Source organism: Pyxicephalus adspersus, chromosome W, assembly GCF_032062135.1.
Source record: "Pyxicephalus adspersus chromosome W, UCB_Pads_2.0, whole genome shotgun sequence".
NCBI classification, from domain to species: Eukaryota; Metazoa; Chordata; class Amphibia; order Anura; family Pyxicephalidae; genus Pyxicephalus; species Pyxicephalus adspersus.
This window is the reverse complement of record NC_092870.1, coordinates 13,196,894-13,211,249: the sequence shown is the minus strand read 5'-3', so window position 1 is coordinate 13,211,249 and position 14,356 is coordinate 13,196,894. Positions and strand designations below refer to the sequence as shown.

Here is a 14,356-nt window from a genome sequence, read left to right as displayed (position 1 = left end):
GAACGATCGTGTCGTTATCTGTATGTACAGGATCGGTGCCATACGATCGTTCCCAGATATCGTGCAGGATCGTTCGTCTACCAACGATATTAATTGAAAGTGTGTACGTAGCTTTAGACATATTGTATACAAGATAAGTTTGTTTACTAATCTGGTTGCCGAGATGAGGTTGGGTCAATCCTCACTGCTGTGGTTGCCTCGGGCAATCAGTAACGTGACCTAAGCTGCGTTTTGGTAAGCGGTCCTGGGAACAGGACGTCAGCGAGCACTGCAGGTACCAACTGAACTAACAATAACTGTGTACAACCGTCTGATATTTATACTGTAATTTACACTGCAACTATGGGGAATACCCAAGGTAAGAGGAATTCCACAAAGGAGGTACAGCTCCCAGATCCACATAAAAAAAAAACATGTAAAGAAACGCATTAAAATCAGACAAACAAAAACCCACAGGCATTTCACCCAGTGATGAGGATATTCCTTATAATATTCCAGGGGAAACTCCTGTTGATTTTGTTAACTGCAAAGCAGGAGACTATTACACTGACCTTTTATATTACATTTGAAAAATGGTACTGAAAACTTGAAATGCCCTGACCCCTTCCCACTGGAAGGATCATTTTATAAATTCCATATTAATTGTATCTTAGGAATGGGTCTCAGTAATCGAGACGGATGGGGATATAAATTAGATCCACAAGTTCCCGGGTGGGACCGGCAATACATGAAGGCTTGTGGGGAAGTCTGGTATACTTTGAAAATGTATTGGAAGAGTACAACCCACGTGAAGAGAAAACGGTCGCCCAAACAACATCCTCTATTCCACCCCCGTATGCACCCTTATACCCACAACCAACCCACAAGAAACACAGAGGAGAACACAGGAGGATGAGGATTACGAGAACGATATCTGTCTATTACAGTCCATGCAACAACAAAACGCTACACAGGATTCACCCTCCGCCTCTCCTCCTCTTACCAAAACAAAGACCAAGAAGTCTGGCTACACATCATCCGCTGTTGTGTACTTAAGTCCAAAAACACTGACATGCCCAGCTGAAAATACCCGATCCAAGGTGAACTCAGAAAACTTTAACTCTAAGGAGGAAAAGGAAGGCTCAGTAACAATGCCTTTTATTACCTTGGGAGATCAAATGCCCCATATCCCCTTATGTACAGTACAGGAGAATACATTACACATCACTCATTCAAAGTATTACCTAGCTGCCCAGTTAACCTGTTAGAAAAGAGACCTGATGGGATCTCTGGGAATGTCACTGGTTGTTGACCCAAAGGAAGGGATTAATGTCAATACAACCTTGCAACTGCCCTTATTGGATTTTCCGGTTCCTGACAGCACATGGTCCACCGGACCATATGACGTGGGATTCCTGGACTGCACCTCATATACAGCACTCACAAAACCACATACACCAATATACCAAAAGAAGTACCCCCTAGTTAAAGACAAGGAAGATTTCTTAGCACCGATGATTCAATCTTTCTGCCAGCAAGGCATACTTAAGAAGACCTGCTCTCCTTACAATACTCCAGTAAATCCTGTCAAAAAGCCAGATGGCTCATACCCCTTTTTACACAGGATCTCAAAGCCATCAATGAGCTGGTCACACCCCCAACACCAGTAATGTCAGATCTTACTACCATCCTTACAGCAGTACCGCCAGAGTACAGTGTTATTGATTTGGCCAATGCATTTTTCTCCATACCATTACAGTGTTCTCCTCAGAATTTTTTCAGCCGGGTGGTCAAAAAGGGGGTGTGGCAAAACATGGCAAATTTAGTGCTCCTAGTTGTTTATGCCATGGGTATCCAGTAACCTCTTATTGTTTCAGTGTTCTACCTTCTCCCTATAATTTGTTCCAACTTTGTAATGCCTGCCCCATTAGTATATCTAATTTTTCCATTTTATGGATTTTTTTGCCACTGTCCTAAGGCGTGTGAGCCAACTTCCTAGTTTTAAGAGTGTATTCCTTTGTAGTAGTGTAATAGTATAATGAATATGGTGTAACAAGTTAGGCTTGGTTCATATTAGCAGCAAAAATATTTACCCCTTCTGAGCGACTTCTGGCAACTGCTGGGCACCTAGGATTGGTAACAGGCAGTAAGTGCTGGGCACCTAGGATTGGTAACAGGCCTGGGCTTTTGTAATGTAATGTAATGTAACCTTACTGCCGGTGTGAATTCAGCCGTACTTCAGATGTACTCCTGTGTCTATATTTAGTTAAAGTGAACTGTTGTGAAAACACTTTTTTTCCCCCACTTGATCCTTTTAAAAAATTAGCCTAGCAGGCCTATGCTGGCTCAGCTTCCACCTTTTCTCTGATGCTCACTTGTACGTCCAGTGCATTTTATTTTACATTATAAGAAAGCCACTGAAGGTGCATGCACAGAAGAAGCAGCCCAGTGCCTCTTGGGATATGTGACACAAATATCCCAGGAGGCTGCGGATTTCCCCTTTGGTCTTTAACGAAATGGAAGTAAAGACTGAAGGGGAGAGGTCCTCTCCAAAAAAGTGTAAAAACAAAAAAACACACATTTTTCCCAATATATAACAGAGAAAGTCACTCTTTTATATAATGTTAAAAATTTGGTGATGCTTTAATAGCATCATGCATGTGATATCAGATGGGGACAAGACAGACAGTGACCCCCTCTCATCACTGTCTCTAGGAACACGCTGACCCTTGGATGCGAATGGATTCTCTTTTACACACACAGTCCTTGCAAGATGTCTGCTCTCCTCCTTCCTGTTTCCTCTCCAGCACAACCACACTTCCTATCAATATGAAAACTGGCAACCTATTTAGTTGTGTTAAGAAACAGCGACATCTTGTGGTTGAAATGCAAAACGTCAGTAGTCCTATATTTTATTACAAACATTGAACACATGTGCTGTTTTCTCAATCTCACAACATTTCACAGGCAGCTTTTTTTTTTTTTTTAAATAGAAATCCCAGCTCGTGCTATCAGATGGGGGCGGGGCTGCCTGTGTCTCCTTCACATGAATGCTGAACTTTGTGCTCACCTCTCATCACAGCAGCAATCCTCTGAACGGATGACAGCCAGAGCACAGAGCAGCCTCACGGAGATCCGTGCAGAGGATTAGAGCTGCCTAGGAGAGATGGGCAGGGTAGGCACAACAGCCTGATGGAGCAACCGGCTAAAACCCTTTGGGGAGAACTATGCATTATCACCTGAGACTCAGCCCCTTACGGCTTTTATTGTTATGGGAAAGCAATATACCTGGTGTTGCTTGCCCCAGGGTTTTGTTGACTCACCCGCGGTTTTCTCAATTGCCCTCCAGCCGGTCCTTGCCAACTGGCAGCCGCATGGTTCCACTTTGCTACAATATGTTGATGATTTATTGTTGTGTAGACCCTCTCAGGAGGCATGTCAGAAGGATACGGTTTCATTGTTGCGTTTTCTGGGAGGGGAGGGACAAAGGGTGTCGCAGAAAAAAGTTCAGTTTTGTCTGCAACAGGTCACATTCCTGGGAATGCTTTTAACCCCAGGATCCCGGCTGCTAGCCCCCAGCCATGTACATATCATTACCAGTCTGCCTCGCCCAAAGACAAAGAAATAGCTGCTCAGCTTTCATGGCATGATTAACTTTTGCAGACACTGGTTTCCTGACTGCTCGTATTGGGACTCACAGCTCCATCCCAGTACCACCACTAGTGCTCCTAACAACATTCAATGGTTACCTGAAATGTCTAAAGCATATGTGATGTTAAAAGAATCCCTGACCTCTGCCCCTGCATTGGGAATGCCGAATTTCAATGTACCATTTGTTTTGTATGCTAGAGGAAACTGTAAAACCATGGCTGCTGTGCTTGCTCAGATGTATGGAGGTAAATTGAGGCCTGTGCCATATGTCTCTAAGACACTGCCTGTTACTGTGCAAGGCATGCCAGCCTGTCTGCGTGTGCTGGCATCATGTGCAATAGCTGTAGAAAGTGTCTCACTTTTAACTTTGGGTCACGAGACGATGCTTTACACATCCCATGCATGTACTACACTTGCTTAAGAAACCACTCAACACATAACAGCACAAAGGTTGTCCAGTTATGAAGTTATCCTAACATACACTGCAGGATTAAGTGTAAAATATGCTCCTGCTACCAGCGGTCCTGTCACTGTGCTCAATGCCCTCTTAGGTCTTAATGGGCCGGAGGATGAAGTGCCAGAGTCACACTCATGTATCACTAAGATACATAACACATCAACACCACGTTCCGACCTATGCACAACACCCATTCTTCTAGCAGAAAATGTTTTTGTAGATGGGTCTTGTTCCCGACCCTCTGACAAAACCTATTTAGCTGGATATGCCGTGGTACAGCTCCAGACACAGTCCTTGAAGCTGCTCCACTCTGTTAACTCTTTCCAGGCCACAGAATTGATAGCACTCACTAGAGCCTGTGAAATTAAGGAAAAGCTGTAAATATATTTACTGACTCCTGCTATGCTTTTGGAGTCGTACATGATTTTGGAGCCATTTGGCAGCAAAGAGATTTTGCCACACCTGATGGAAAACCCATTCAGTACTCAGTATTAATTTCAAAACTTTTACAAGCCCATCACCTCCCTATTTAAAATAGCCATTGTCAAATGTCAAGCACACACTTCTTCCAATTCCTTCGATGCCAGGGGCAACAGACTAGCAGACTTTCATGCCAAAGCCGCTGCTTAGTATACCACACCCACCACTAGCCCCCCGATACACTTCTGTTCACCATCCCAGCTTCCACTGAAACCAACACACTTCTAACACAATAACAGTCCTTCGCCACCTCACAGGACATTGAATTCTGGGAAAAGGAAGGATTCACCTTAGATTCTTTTGGAATCTGGTCAAAAGGAGGGATAGTAGGGCTACCCCAAATAGCAGTACCCCTCATTGTTTTTCAAATCTATGGTAAAGGATACAAATGCATTGAAACCACAACACAAGAAATAAACAAGTGATTTTGTGCACAAAATTTAAAGGCACACACAAGCCATACTTTCCCGTTGTTTAATATGTGCTAGAAATAATGTGCAAGGAAAGAAAACAGGACAACATGAACATTTGTTACCTCCACAGGGTCCATTTCAAGAGTTACAAATTGATTTTACACACATGCCAAAGGTATCCAATGGATGTCAGATAATGTTAGTAATTATAGATAGATTCAGCAGATGGGTAGAAGCTTTTGTAGTGAGGAAAGAAAATGCAAGGACAGTGGCTAAGATACTATGCAAGGAGATTATCCCCAGTGAGAATAAGCTCAGACAATGGCACTCCAGGAGTAGAAGAAAGGATGAATAGGACATTAAAAGACAAGCTGAGGAAAGCGACAGAAGGGACCCTTTATAAATGGGACCAATATTTGCCAGCTGTACTAGCTGAAATAAGAATGACACCAAATCCGGTCAATACATTATCCCCCTTTGAAATTTTATTGGGACACCCATTCCCCACCCCTGGGGTCAAAGAACCCCTTATCTTAGTACCGGGAGACTTACAACAAATTCAGGATCAATATGTAGCTAAGGTAATTGAAAAGCTAAACAGCAACTACGAAGATGTCTCTCTCTCTTTTCCTCTCCCTACAGAACTAAAGTATTTAAAGTATTTGTGGTGGTAATAGTGTAGTGTAAGTTCTTGTAGAACTGAGTGCCAACCGTTATTCAGTAAAGCATGAAGAAGAGAAAAAGCAGGGGTTTTGGCACAAAAAGTGTATTGTATTATATTCAGTGAATAATAATAATAATACAGAACATAACAGGTTCAAGATAGGCCACAATAGCTTTTTGTGGTCTAAACAATAACACTTTGGCCCTAGGGGGCACAGAACGTGTTGACAAACCGCTAGTCCTGAGGAAGCCAGTTAGGGCGTCGGGTACATCAACAAATTAATGATTGGAGGTTTTAAATCCGTATGGCAAGTAATATATATGATTGGCTAGATGTTGCATGTCTAGTGCCCCCTAGGGCCAAAGTGATATTGTTTAAACCACAAAAAGTTATTGTGGTCTAATCTTGAACCCGTTCTGTATTATTTTTTTTCACTGAATACAATAAACTTTTTGTGCTAAAAACCCTGCTTTTTCTCGTCTTCATACTTTCCTCTCCCTACAGATCAACCGACACACCCATTCAACCATGGAGACATAGTGTTGGGTAAAGCTCTGCACAAGCACAAATCCTTGGATCCACCCCCTTGGACCCCTGGTCACCGTGCAAGCCATTACTAGAACAGCCGTATAGAACTGACCAGTGGAGGACCCACCTGGATACACCCCTCAAGAGTGAAAAAGGCAGAGCCAGGATGATGCTTCTTGATCCACGGGTACCAGCCCGGATGCTTGTCTGCAGTTTTGGATCCCTAATGGTCATATTCTGTCTTGTTTGGGTCACAACAACTTGCCACTATCACCCTCAAGATTTGCCCTTCATTTGTCTCTAATCAAGCCATAACCTAAAGAATGACTCTACCCTGTCTATGCACTGGCAAGGACTTGAGTATAGTGACTGGACGGACTTACAGGGTAACATATGGGAACGTATTGCCAAAGAAATATAAAATAGCTCTAGTTTTTGCTTACCTGATATGCATAGTACTTAAGATATGTTAACGTCCTGTTCGATTGCGGTCTCCACTCCAGTCAGAATACTACTTAGAGTCTTTAGCAATACCTACAATGACACTGATGTTACTTGAAAGTGATATAGGTTTACTCCATAACCCGTATAACTTTTGCAACAACTGTAAAACCTATAATTCCCCGAAAAAATGTATAATGTTTACACATACTATAAATATTACCCAGGGAGATGTATGTTACCGTATGACTTGTAACCCCTCTGAAATATCCTACTGTAGGATATTAGCATTACAGAAAGTCACAAACTTTCAAAATTCTACATCTCATTCTTTTCGCTTATGTAACGAAACTGAAAAAGATTGCACAGGTTATCATAACCCTATGCCCTGTAATTCCACTCAACTGTCCCCTAGCCATTATCAACATGTTAAATTACCCACAGGCTGGTTGTGGTCCTGTGGAAACAACTTATAACTATATCCCGGCTAACATCTCCGGAGGGCCCTGTACTTTCTCAAGAATGGCCCTAGCCATGGGTCCGAAGAAACAATTACCACCCATGCACATAAAGCGTTCATCCCTAGCCCTAAGTGACACATGCTGGGCTGACCTACATTTACTATCCAAAACAGAAGTTGTGGCCTTAGCTACTTCAATCGTAGGTGTCCCAGGACTCTCAGTAGCTACATACACTGACCTCACACAGCTAGCTTTTATAGTAGCAAAGGAACTTAACACTTCCCTTGCCCTATTCGGATTATTGACTGTTTACACCAACGCTAAGAAAGGCATCTTACAAAACCGAGCAGCCATTGATTATTTGTTACTTAAACATAATATTGGTTGTGAACATTTTGCAAGAATGTGTTGTTTTAATATGACGGATCATTCAGAATCTGTCCACAATGCGATTACCGCTCTTAAGGATCTTGCTCAGGATATTAACCCCCCCCAAGCGGTTATCCCGAGTGTGACTCAGGGTGTAATTTACCTGCAAATAGCGGTAATCCTGAGTCACACTTGGGGTAGCAGAAAATCGCCACTTACCTGCACCTCGCAGGAGGGTTGGTTTATAAAAACTGAAATATATAAAAATTAGGGGTGGTACATGTTTTATTTAATCAGATTTGGGCTTTCTGATCTACAAAAAAATCTTGTTGCTTTTCACAGCATCTTTTGTTTTTAAACCAGACCTCAGTGTGTTTCGTATGGAAGGGAGAGGACATGAAATTTCCACAGGAGAGGGTATGGGGGGCATGTAAAGTGCAGAAACATCTTGATTATTGAGTACTAGAAAATTCCTTCACAATAAAACCATGACGTCATGCCCTTGATTATCAGACATATTAATTCTTCATTCAATAAAGGTAAAAATTTCAGTGAATATAATGAAGATATGAAGTTACATAAAATTTTAAAACATAAAATCATTCCATGTTTTTCCCTTATTGCATTTCTGTCCAGTCTACATAGATGAATGAAATATTTATCCCACATATTGGCGTTTTACACAAGTGTCTGATGGATCAGCCACTCATGCGATCTCATTGCTTTGGTCCGTGGTACCTTGACACTAAAGTGCTGATGGTAAAAAGTTAGAATATGCAGCAATGCCGGTTCACAGATCAGCCATGGTGTTTTTTTGCACTTATTGTCAAGTCATGTCACTGAATGCTACCAGCGACCACTGACACTGGCTATTTCTGTGTGATACTGGCATGGAAGTCTCCAGCTAGCTCCTCCCTCCAGGAATGAAGAACGGATATTAGTTGGCTCAAACAGCTTCCTCCGATTTTTGTTTAGTTCTGAGATAGTCAGCAGCATTTTTTTTTTTTGCACTAAACGTCGTTATTCAAAGTTCTTTTAAATCCTGATCTGTCAGCGTAAGGAATTTCTGTAGATCAATCTCTTGCTGCTGGAAGATGTCTGTATATTTTCCCAGTCCAAGCTTGCTGAACAGTTCAGAAAGGTCAGAGCCTTTGAATGAACAACCATTGCTTCCAGTTAGAGAGGAGATACAGTCCTTGTAATTACTGCTGCTAAGGTAGTGTTCAGATTTATTTTGTTTTCGCTTTGGACTGCCAATAGAAGAGGAGTAGTCATGAGATGAGTCAATGCCATTTCGTTCCCTCCAGTTATCAGAGTCAATGCCACTGCCCAGTTGTTTCCTGTTTGAGCGAGACAAGGACATTGAGGGGGCCTCATATGTTGTACTCATAGTTGGCTTATAGGATACATGATTTGCACGTCTTAGTTCTTTTATTGTTTCTGCAGGCATGGATTTGTAGAATCCCAACCCGCTCCAAGTATTTGTTGGAGTTCTGACTTCTGTTAGCAACAAAAGCAATGCTGAAGAAACCTGTTGTAACAACTTTTTTTGCTCATAATCATAGGCCCTCTCCGAGTTCTGCTGGGCAGCTCTCTCAGCTGCTCCCTCACTTCTGGGAGCCTTCTTGTCTGTGACTGGGCCATCTGCTGGACTCATCTCTGAATCTGAGAGTAACCGCTCACTACTATGAAGGTGAGAGTTTTTAGTGCCCTGTATCAACTCCACTGTTTGCCTCTTAGCACAGGGTGCTTTGGCTGAATTTAGCATCTGTTTAAGATCATTGGTATTTGCTGAATGAGATTGACATTCTTGGCATTCCTACTTCAACAAAGGCATCATTACCACCTTCTGATCCTGACTTTGCATTTGTTTGGACAGGTGGACTGCGGTTGTTTGATGTCATAGCCGTCTCAGGTAGGTGTGTATTTATCACTTTGTCTCCCAGTGATGAAGTAGATATCGAGCCATATTTCATGTTTGAAGGTTTTACATGACCATTTAATGGTGATGTAAATTTCTTGCATTCAGGGTAAATGGAATTCATATGTAAATCAACTGGAGTTAGTCCTGGAGGAGGGGATGGTGTATTTTGCCCATAGTTAGGTACCCCTGACAGCAGAAAGCATCATCATATGTGGTATTGCAGAAAACGCTGGAGCACCAGAGGTGTTGGCCAATGAAGCTGCCCAGAGCGTTGGGCTAGTTGTCGCAGAACTAGGGCTGTGCAGCGGGCTGACAGTGCTATTGAGGGCATTCAGCAAAGAATTCTGTGCTGCTGTGGATTTAACCGACAGAGCATTTGGGCCCAAAAGACCTAGTACAGTAAGTCCCAAGCCTACTGTCAGTATTTCCAGTGCATGGTACGACATTGGACAAGAAAGGGTAGAATGGCTTGTAATAGCAACACCACTGCTGTCCAGCCCAAGAAGACATTTTCTGGCTTCATACATATTTAAGGCATTTCGTTCCACACTTTTTACAATTACAGACTTACTGGGCTGCTTTGGCTTTGGTTTAATGCTGATAAACACGTCTAACTGTTCCATGAGTTGTGTGATGTACTGTGGCTCTACATCAATTTCTTTCTTCATGTCAAACATCAGGACAAGGGGGAGACAACCCATGAGATACTGTCTGGCAAGACAAACTGACTTAATTGTGTCTTGGAGATAGACTGTAGATTTCTTTAAGGGGTTTTTTGGGTCCGGGAAGTGGATTTGAGCGTCTGTTCTTTGCATAATGTGCTTGATGTTGCTGCCATTGCGGCCCATCATGAACAGGTGATGTTGAGAAGCAATATCCAGCTGTGTGCTAACAGGAATAGCATTTGCCAGGCTACCAGCAAGATGTTCCAACAGCAGCGCCGTTCCTTCCTTTACACAGCACAGCTGTTAATCTGGGAGCCCCTCACAATGACAGTAGCGCCATACACCCTGGACCTCTCCTTGAATGAAACCGTTATGTTGTAGGTTTGGGAAATGTACTAGATTGTGGGAAAATTTGGATCTGGAATTGGCTGTAGAATACCAGCAATAGGCAACTCGAACATCAGAACCAAAGGTAGCAATTCCCTCATTCGTACCCTTGCAGATTCTACCCCTGCAGGTTGTCCTGCAATAGATACCTGGTTGCTTTTTTCTGCCTGATTATTCCTGTTGGAGTCTGGAAAATGTATGTGGCACCCAGTTTCCTCCTTTACCAATGACATGAGAGTGCTCTGTGTGTAAGACGTCCACCTTCAGCAGCAGCTTGCAGCATGGTCTCCAACTTCTTCCTAACCACCCGGAATCTCCCCTCACCCCACTCCCGGTCATGGGGGGCTGCTGGGCCAGGAGAGTCGTCCTCAGAGCCAGGTAAAGGGGAGTCGGTGCTCTGCTCGCTGGAGCCCTGGTCAGACTGGTGCATAACGGGGAGAGCGCCTGGGAACCGCTAGCTGGGACGGCACAACTGACATACAGCGGGGAAATGCTAAGAGCAATGTCCTAAATGCTTTTTACAGTGGAAAATGCTGTGTAAATTGAGGCTGAACACCACCACCCCCTGGCATACCTCAAGTTGTTTTTGACTGATGAACTTATCGAAACAAGTGTTGCAAAGACAAACAGGTAAGCTGCTCTGTGTTTGCTAACATATTACTTGCAACCTTAACCTTTCTTTTGTTTTATGCTGGTACGCTGGACAACAGTTAGGTGCCCCACACCTGAGGTTTTCAAGAGGCAGAAAGTGGGAACCTGTGACCAAGGATGACATTTGGCTGTTTTTGGGCTTGGTGATACTTCAGGAAGTGGTGGGCAAACCCCTCCAGAAGTGTACTGGTCCAAGAATAAAATACTATCCACTCCATTCTTTGGCACAGTCATGCCAGAATACAGATTTACCCTCATCATCAAATATCTACACTTTTCCAACAACAAAGAGTTTGATGAGACTACCCATCCTGCACCAAAACTCAAGAAAATTTGGGAAGTGTCTCAGATGATTCTAAAAAATTTCCAGGAGACCTATGTGGCAGACAGAGACATCAGTATTGACAAAGTCTAATGGCTTACAAGGGGAGGCTCAGCTGGGTGCAGTACATAGCGTCAAAGAGAGCACGATTTGGCGTGAAAACTTACATGCTGTGCGAATCCTCAACTGGCCACATCTGGAATTCGGTCATATACACTGGAAAAGGAACACAGTTCAACCCCAGATACATCCATTATGGATTGGCAACATCTTCAGTGCTATCCCTCATTGAGCCATTGCTGGATCAGGGCTATTGTGTCACAACTGACAACTTCTACACATCTCCTGAGCTTTATGAGTTCCTTCTGCAACACAAAACAGATGCATATGGAACCGTTAAGGCTAAGCTGCGCAACCTGCCAGCACTGTTTGCAAAAGAGAAGCTGAAGACAGGAGAAATTGTTGCCAGAAAGGCAAAATGATGGCCCTGAGATGGCATAATAAAAAAAGATGTGTGCCTGATGAGTACTGTCCATTGTCCCTCCACAGTTATGGTGTGCACACAAGGTGGGAAAGAAGTGATTAAGCCACAGGTGGTGATTGACTACAACAACACCATGGGAGGTTGTTGGCAGAGCTGACCAAGCCATGACATTCTATCCAGCAATGAGTAAACAAAGGAAGTACTACAAGAAGATTTTTAGGCATCTTGTTGAGCAATGCTTATGAAATGCATACATTCTGTATAAAAAAAGTGCGACAGGCCTGTGAATTTATCTGACTTCATTTGGAAGGTTTCCCAATCAATAGTCAAGAACAACCAAACACGATCAGTGGCTGTGAATAGACCTGGACGTCGTGCTGTTGCCGTTGTCAACCCGGAACGCTTGACTGGTTGTCACTTCACAGAATACATCCCACCAACCCAGAAAAAGGCAGCACCTACAAGGATGTGCGTGGTTTGCTGCTCAAAGACCGATGACAGAGGAAGGAGGATCCGCAAGGAAACCAGATTCTACTGTCCTGAATGTGATGTTGGACTTTGTGCAGCACCCTGCTTCAAAATCTACTACACCCGGGATGTCTACTAGAAATGTAATTTTTTTTTCTAAAATCTACATTTAATTTATATTATTTTTTATCGATAATATTGCACCCTTGTTTGAACAAATTTCAGTGAAATTTTTTTGATAAATTCTCTCTTTTGATAAATTGCATTGATGGTTGTCTATTATTTCATTATTTTTTATAACTATTATAAATATTTATTATATTATAATTTACAATTATAAGAATTACAGGCCCACAATAATAAACAACAAATTTCTTTGCAAAAAAAACTATCACTTTTTGCACAGAAATACGGACAGAATTAGAACGCTAGGGGGGTAAACAAAATAGGTTTAGGGTTGTTTGACTGGTTATAGAATCTATCTCCCAACATTAGATTAAAGATTAATCAATTTATAGCTTTTTATTTTTATCTGTATTTGTTACGTGAGATCACCCGTAGCAACGGGTTTCGAAGACAGCAGTGACTAAAACAGCAGACTTCAAAGTTGCAGTTCAAACAGGCTCCTGCCTGTCTACTTATTAGCACTTTAAAAAAAACAATAAATAGTAGAAGCCCGGCTGGGCAACTGGCTACCTCACTGGGTGACCTAGCTCACTAACACAAACACTATCTCAGTATCAACACTGTTTACTCACAGCTTTGTAGTCCTGTGTGGACGCTGGCTTTCTTCAGCCTCTCTGATCACCACCTGCCTGCAACACAGTGGCTGATCCTCTTCTCTCAGTCTCTCGCTGATCAGTTCCTCCTCTGGAACACTCAGGGCGCGCTCTCTCTCTCCCTCTCCAAGGACAGCACCGACAGCACCAACAGCGACCCCCCCCCCCCCCCAAGCTCGCTTACAGGCCACTTCCTGCTTAGCCTGAATCCCTCTATGCTCACCAGCCTCTTGCTGATCAAATCCTCTCCCACTCACACCTGAGAGCAGCCCACCCCTTTTACTCCCTTGGCCAGTCCCAGGGCCCTAAAGAACCAGGTTTCTTCCTAGAAACATATTCAAAACATCCTCACTTTCATTTCCCTGGAGACTTTTTAACACTTTTCTGACCTTTTCTACTCTAAGGACACTGTCACAGTATCTTTGCATGCTGCTGTGTACAATGTACTCCTATATTATTGTCAATTTGCAAATCAAAAATCACTCAGCTCCCTCAGTTATGTATGCCCAAGAACCTGAAGCGGTCTATTGGTATGTAAAGGAACAAAGGTAAGTAGTTATCCTCGGTAAAGATAAAAGGAGGGAAATTTAAGGAGTGGAGTTTTGCTGAGGCTTGGACTTAAATTATTTTTGTGCTTTTGCTATGTTTTGTAGATGATTGAGTTATGTTGAAACTAGTTGTACCCTTCCTATCAGTAAACTAACGTCTGCTTCCCCCCCTTTTACCTTGAAACTACCCCCTTCCTCCATTTATCTGTTCCTTTGACATGAATATTCTGTTCTAAGAAAACTACAAAATTGGGGGCGTGGTCACGCTATGGCTCCGTGCAGCCTGCGGCTTTTTCTCAGTCTGGTCTCTCCGCTCTGTGCTCTCCTGACTCACTCGCTCATGCCTCATAAACAGAAGACGCCAGGTGCCTCCAGAGCTCAGAAACATTGTGGCCTCAGGCAGTTTTTTCCTCCGGCTGCTGACTCTCCTGCAGCGGCTAGGAAATACAAGATGGCGCCACAGCGTGCCTCAACTCACAGAGACGCTGAATCTGATGAGGATGCCCCTGTTGCTTCTCCTACAGCTCCTCCTGAGCCTCCCTGCACAGTAGACCCGTGCCCTCTTACTCCTATGCTACTCCCTGCATCTACAGCTGCTCCTATGGATTCTCAAGTAAGTGACTTTTTTACTGGGCACTTGGAAACTAGACTGAATCAACTTCCTTCTAAAGATGACTTAGCAGGG

At 43.2% G+C, this 14,356-nt stretch overlaps 1 protein-coding gene and 1 pseudogene across 2 annotated transcripts in view; both read right to left on the bottom strand.

Moving 5' to 3' along the window:
- Positions 1-14,356, bottom strand: part of LOC140342804 (calmodulin-regulated spectrin-associated protein 1-like) — an 83,045-nt gene that overhangs the window by 53,320 nt on the left and 15,369 nt on the right. Inside the window, exon 2 of one of the 2 annotated variants that reach the window (XM_072429154.1) lies at positions 6,616-6,706. The exons of the other annotated variant lie outside the window; for it this stretch is intronic. The gene's annotated coding sequence lies outside the window, so the exon portion shown is untranslated. The remainder of the gene's footprint in view (positions 1-6,615; positions 6,707-14,356) is intronic. 2 annotated transcript variants of the gene reach the window in all.
- LOC140342793 (protein bicaudal C homolog 1-B-like) lies at positions 7,751-10,758 on the bottom strand (annotated as a pseudogene).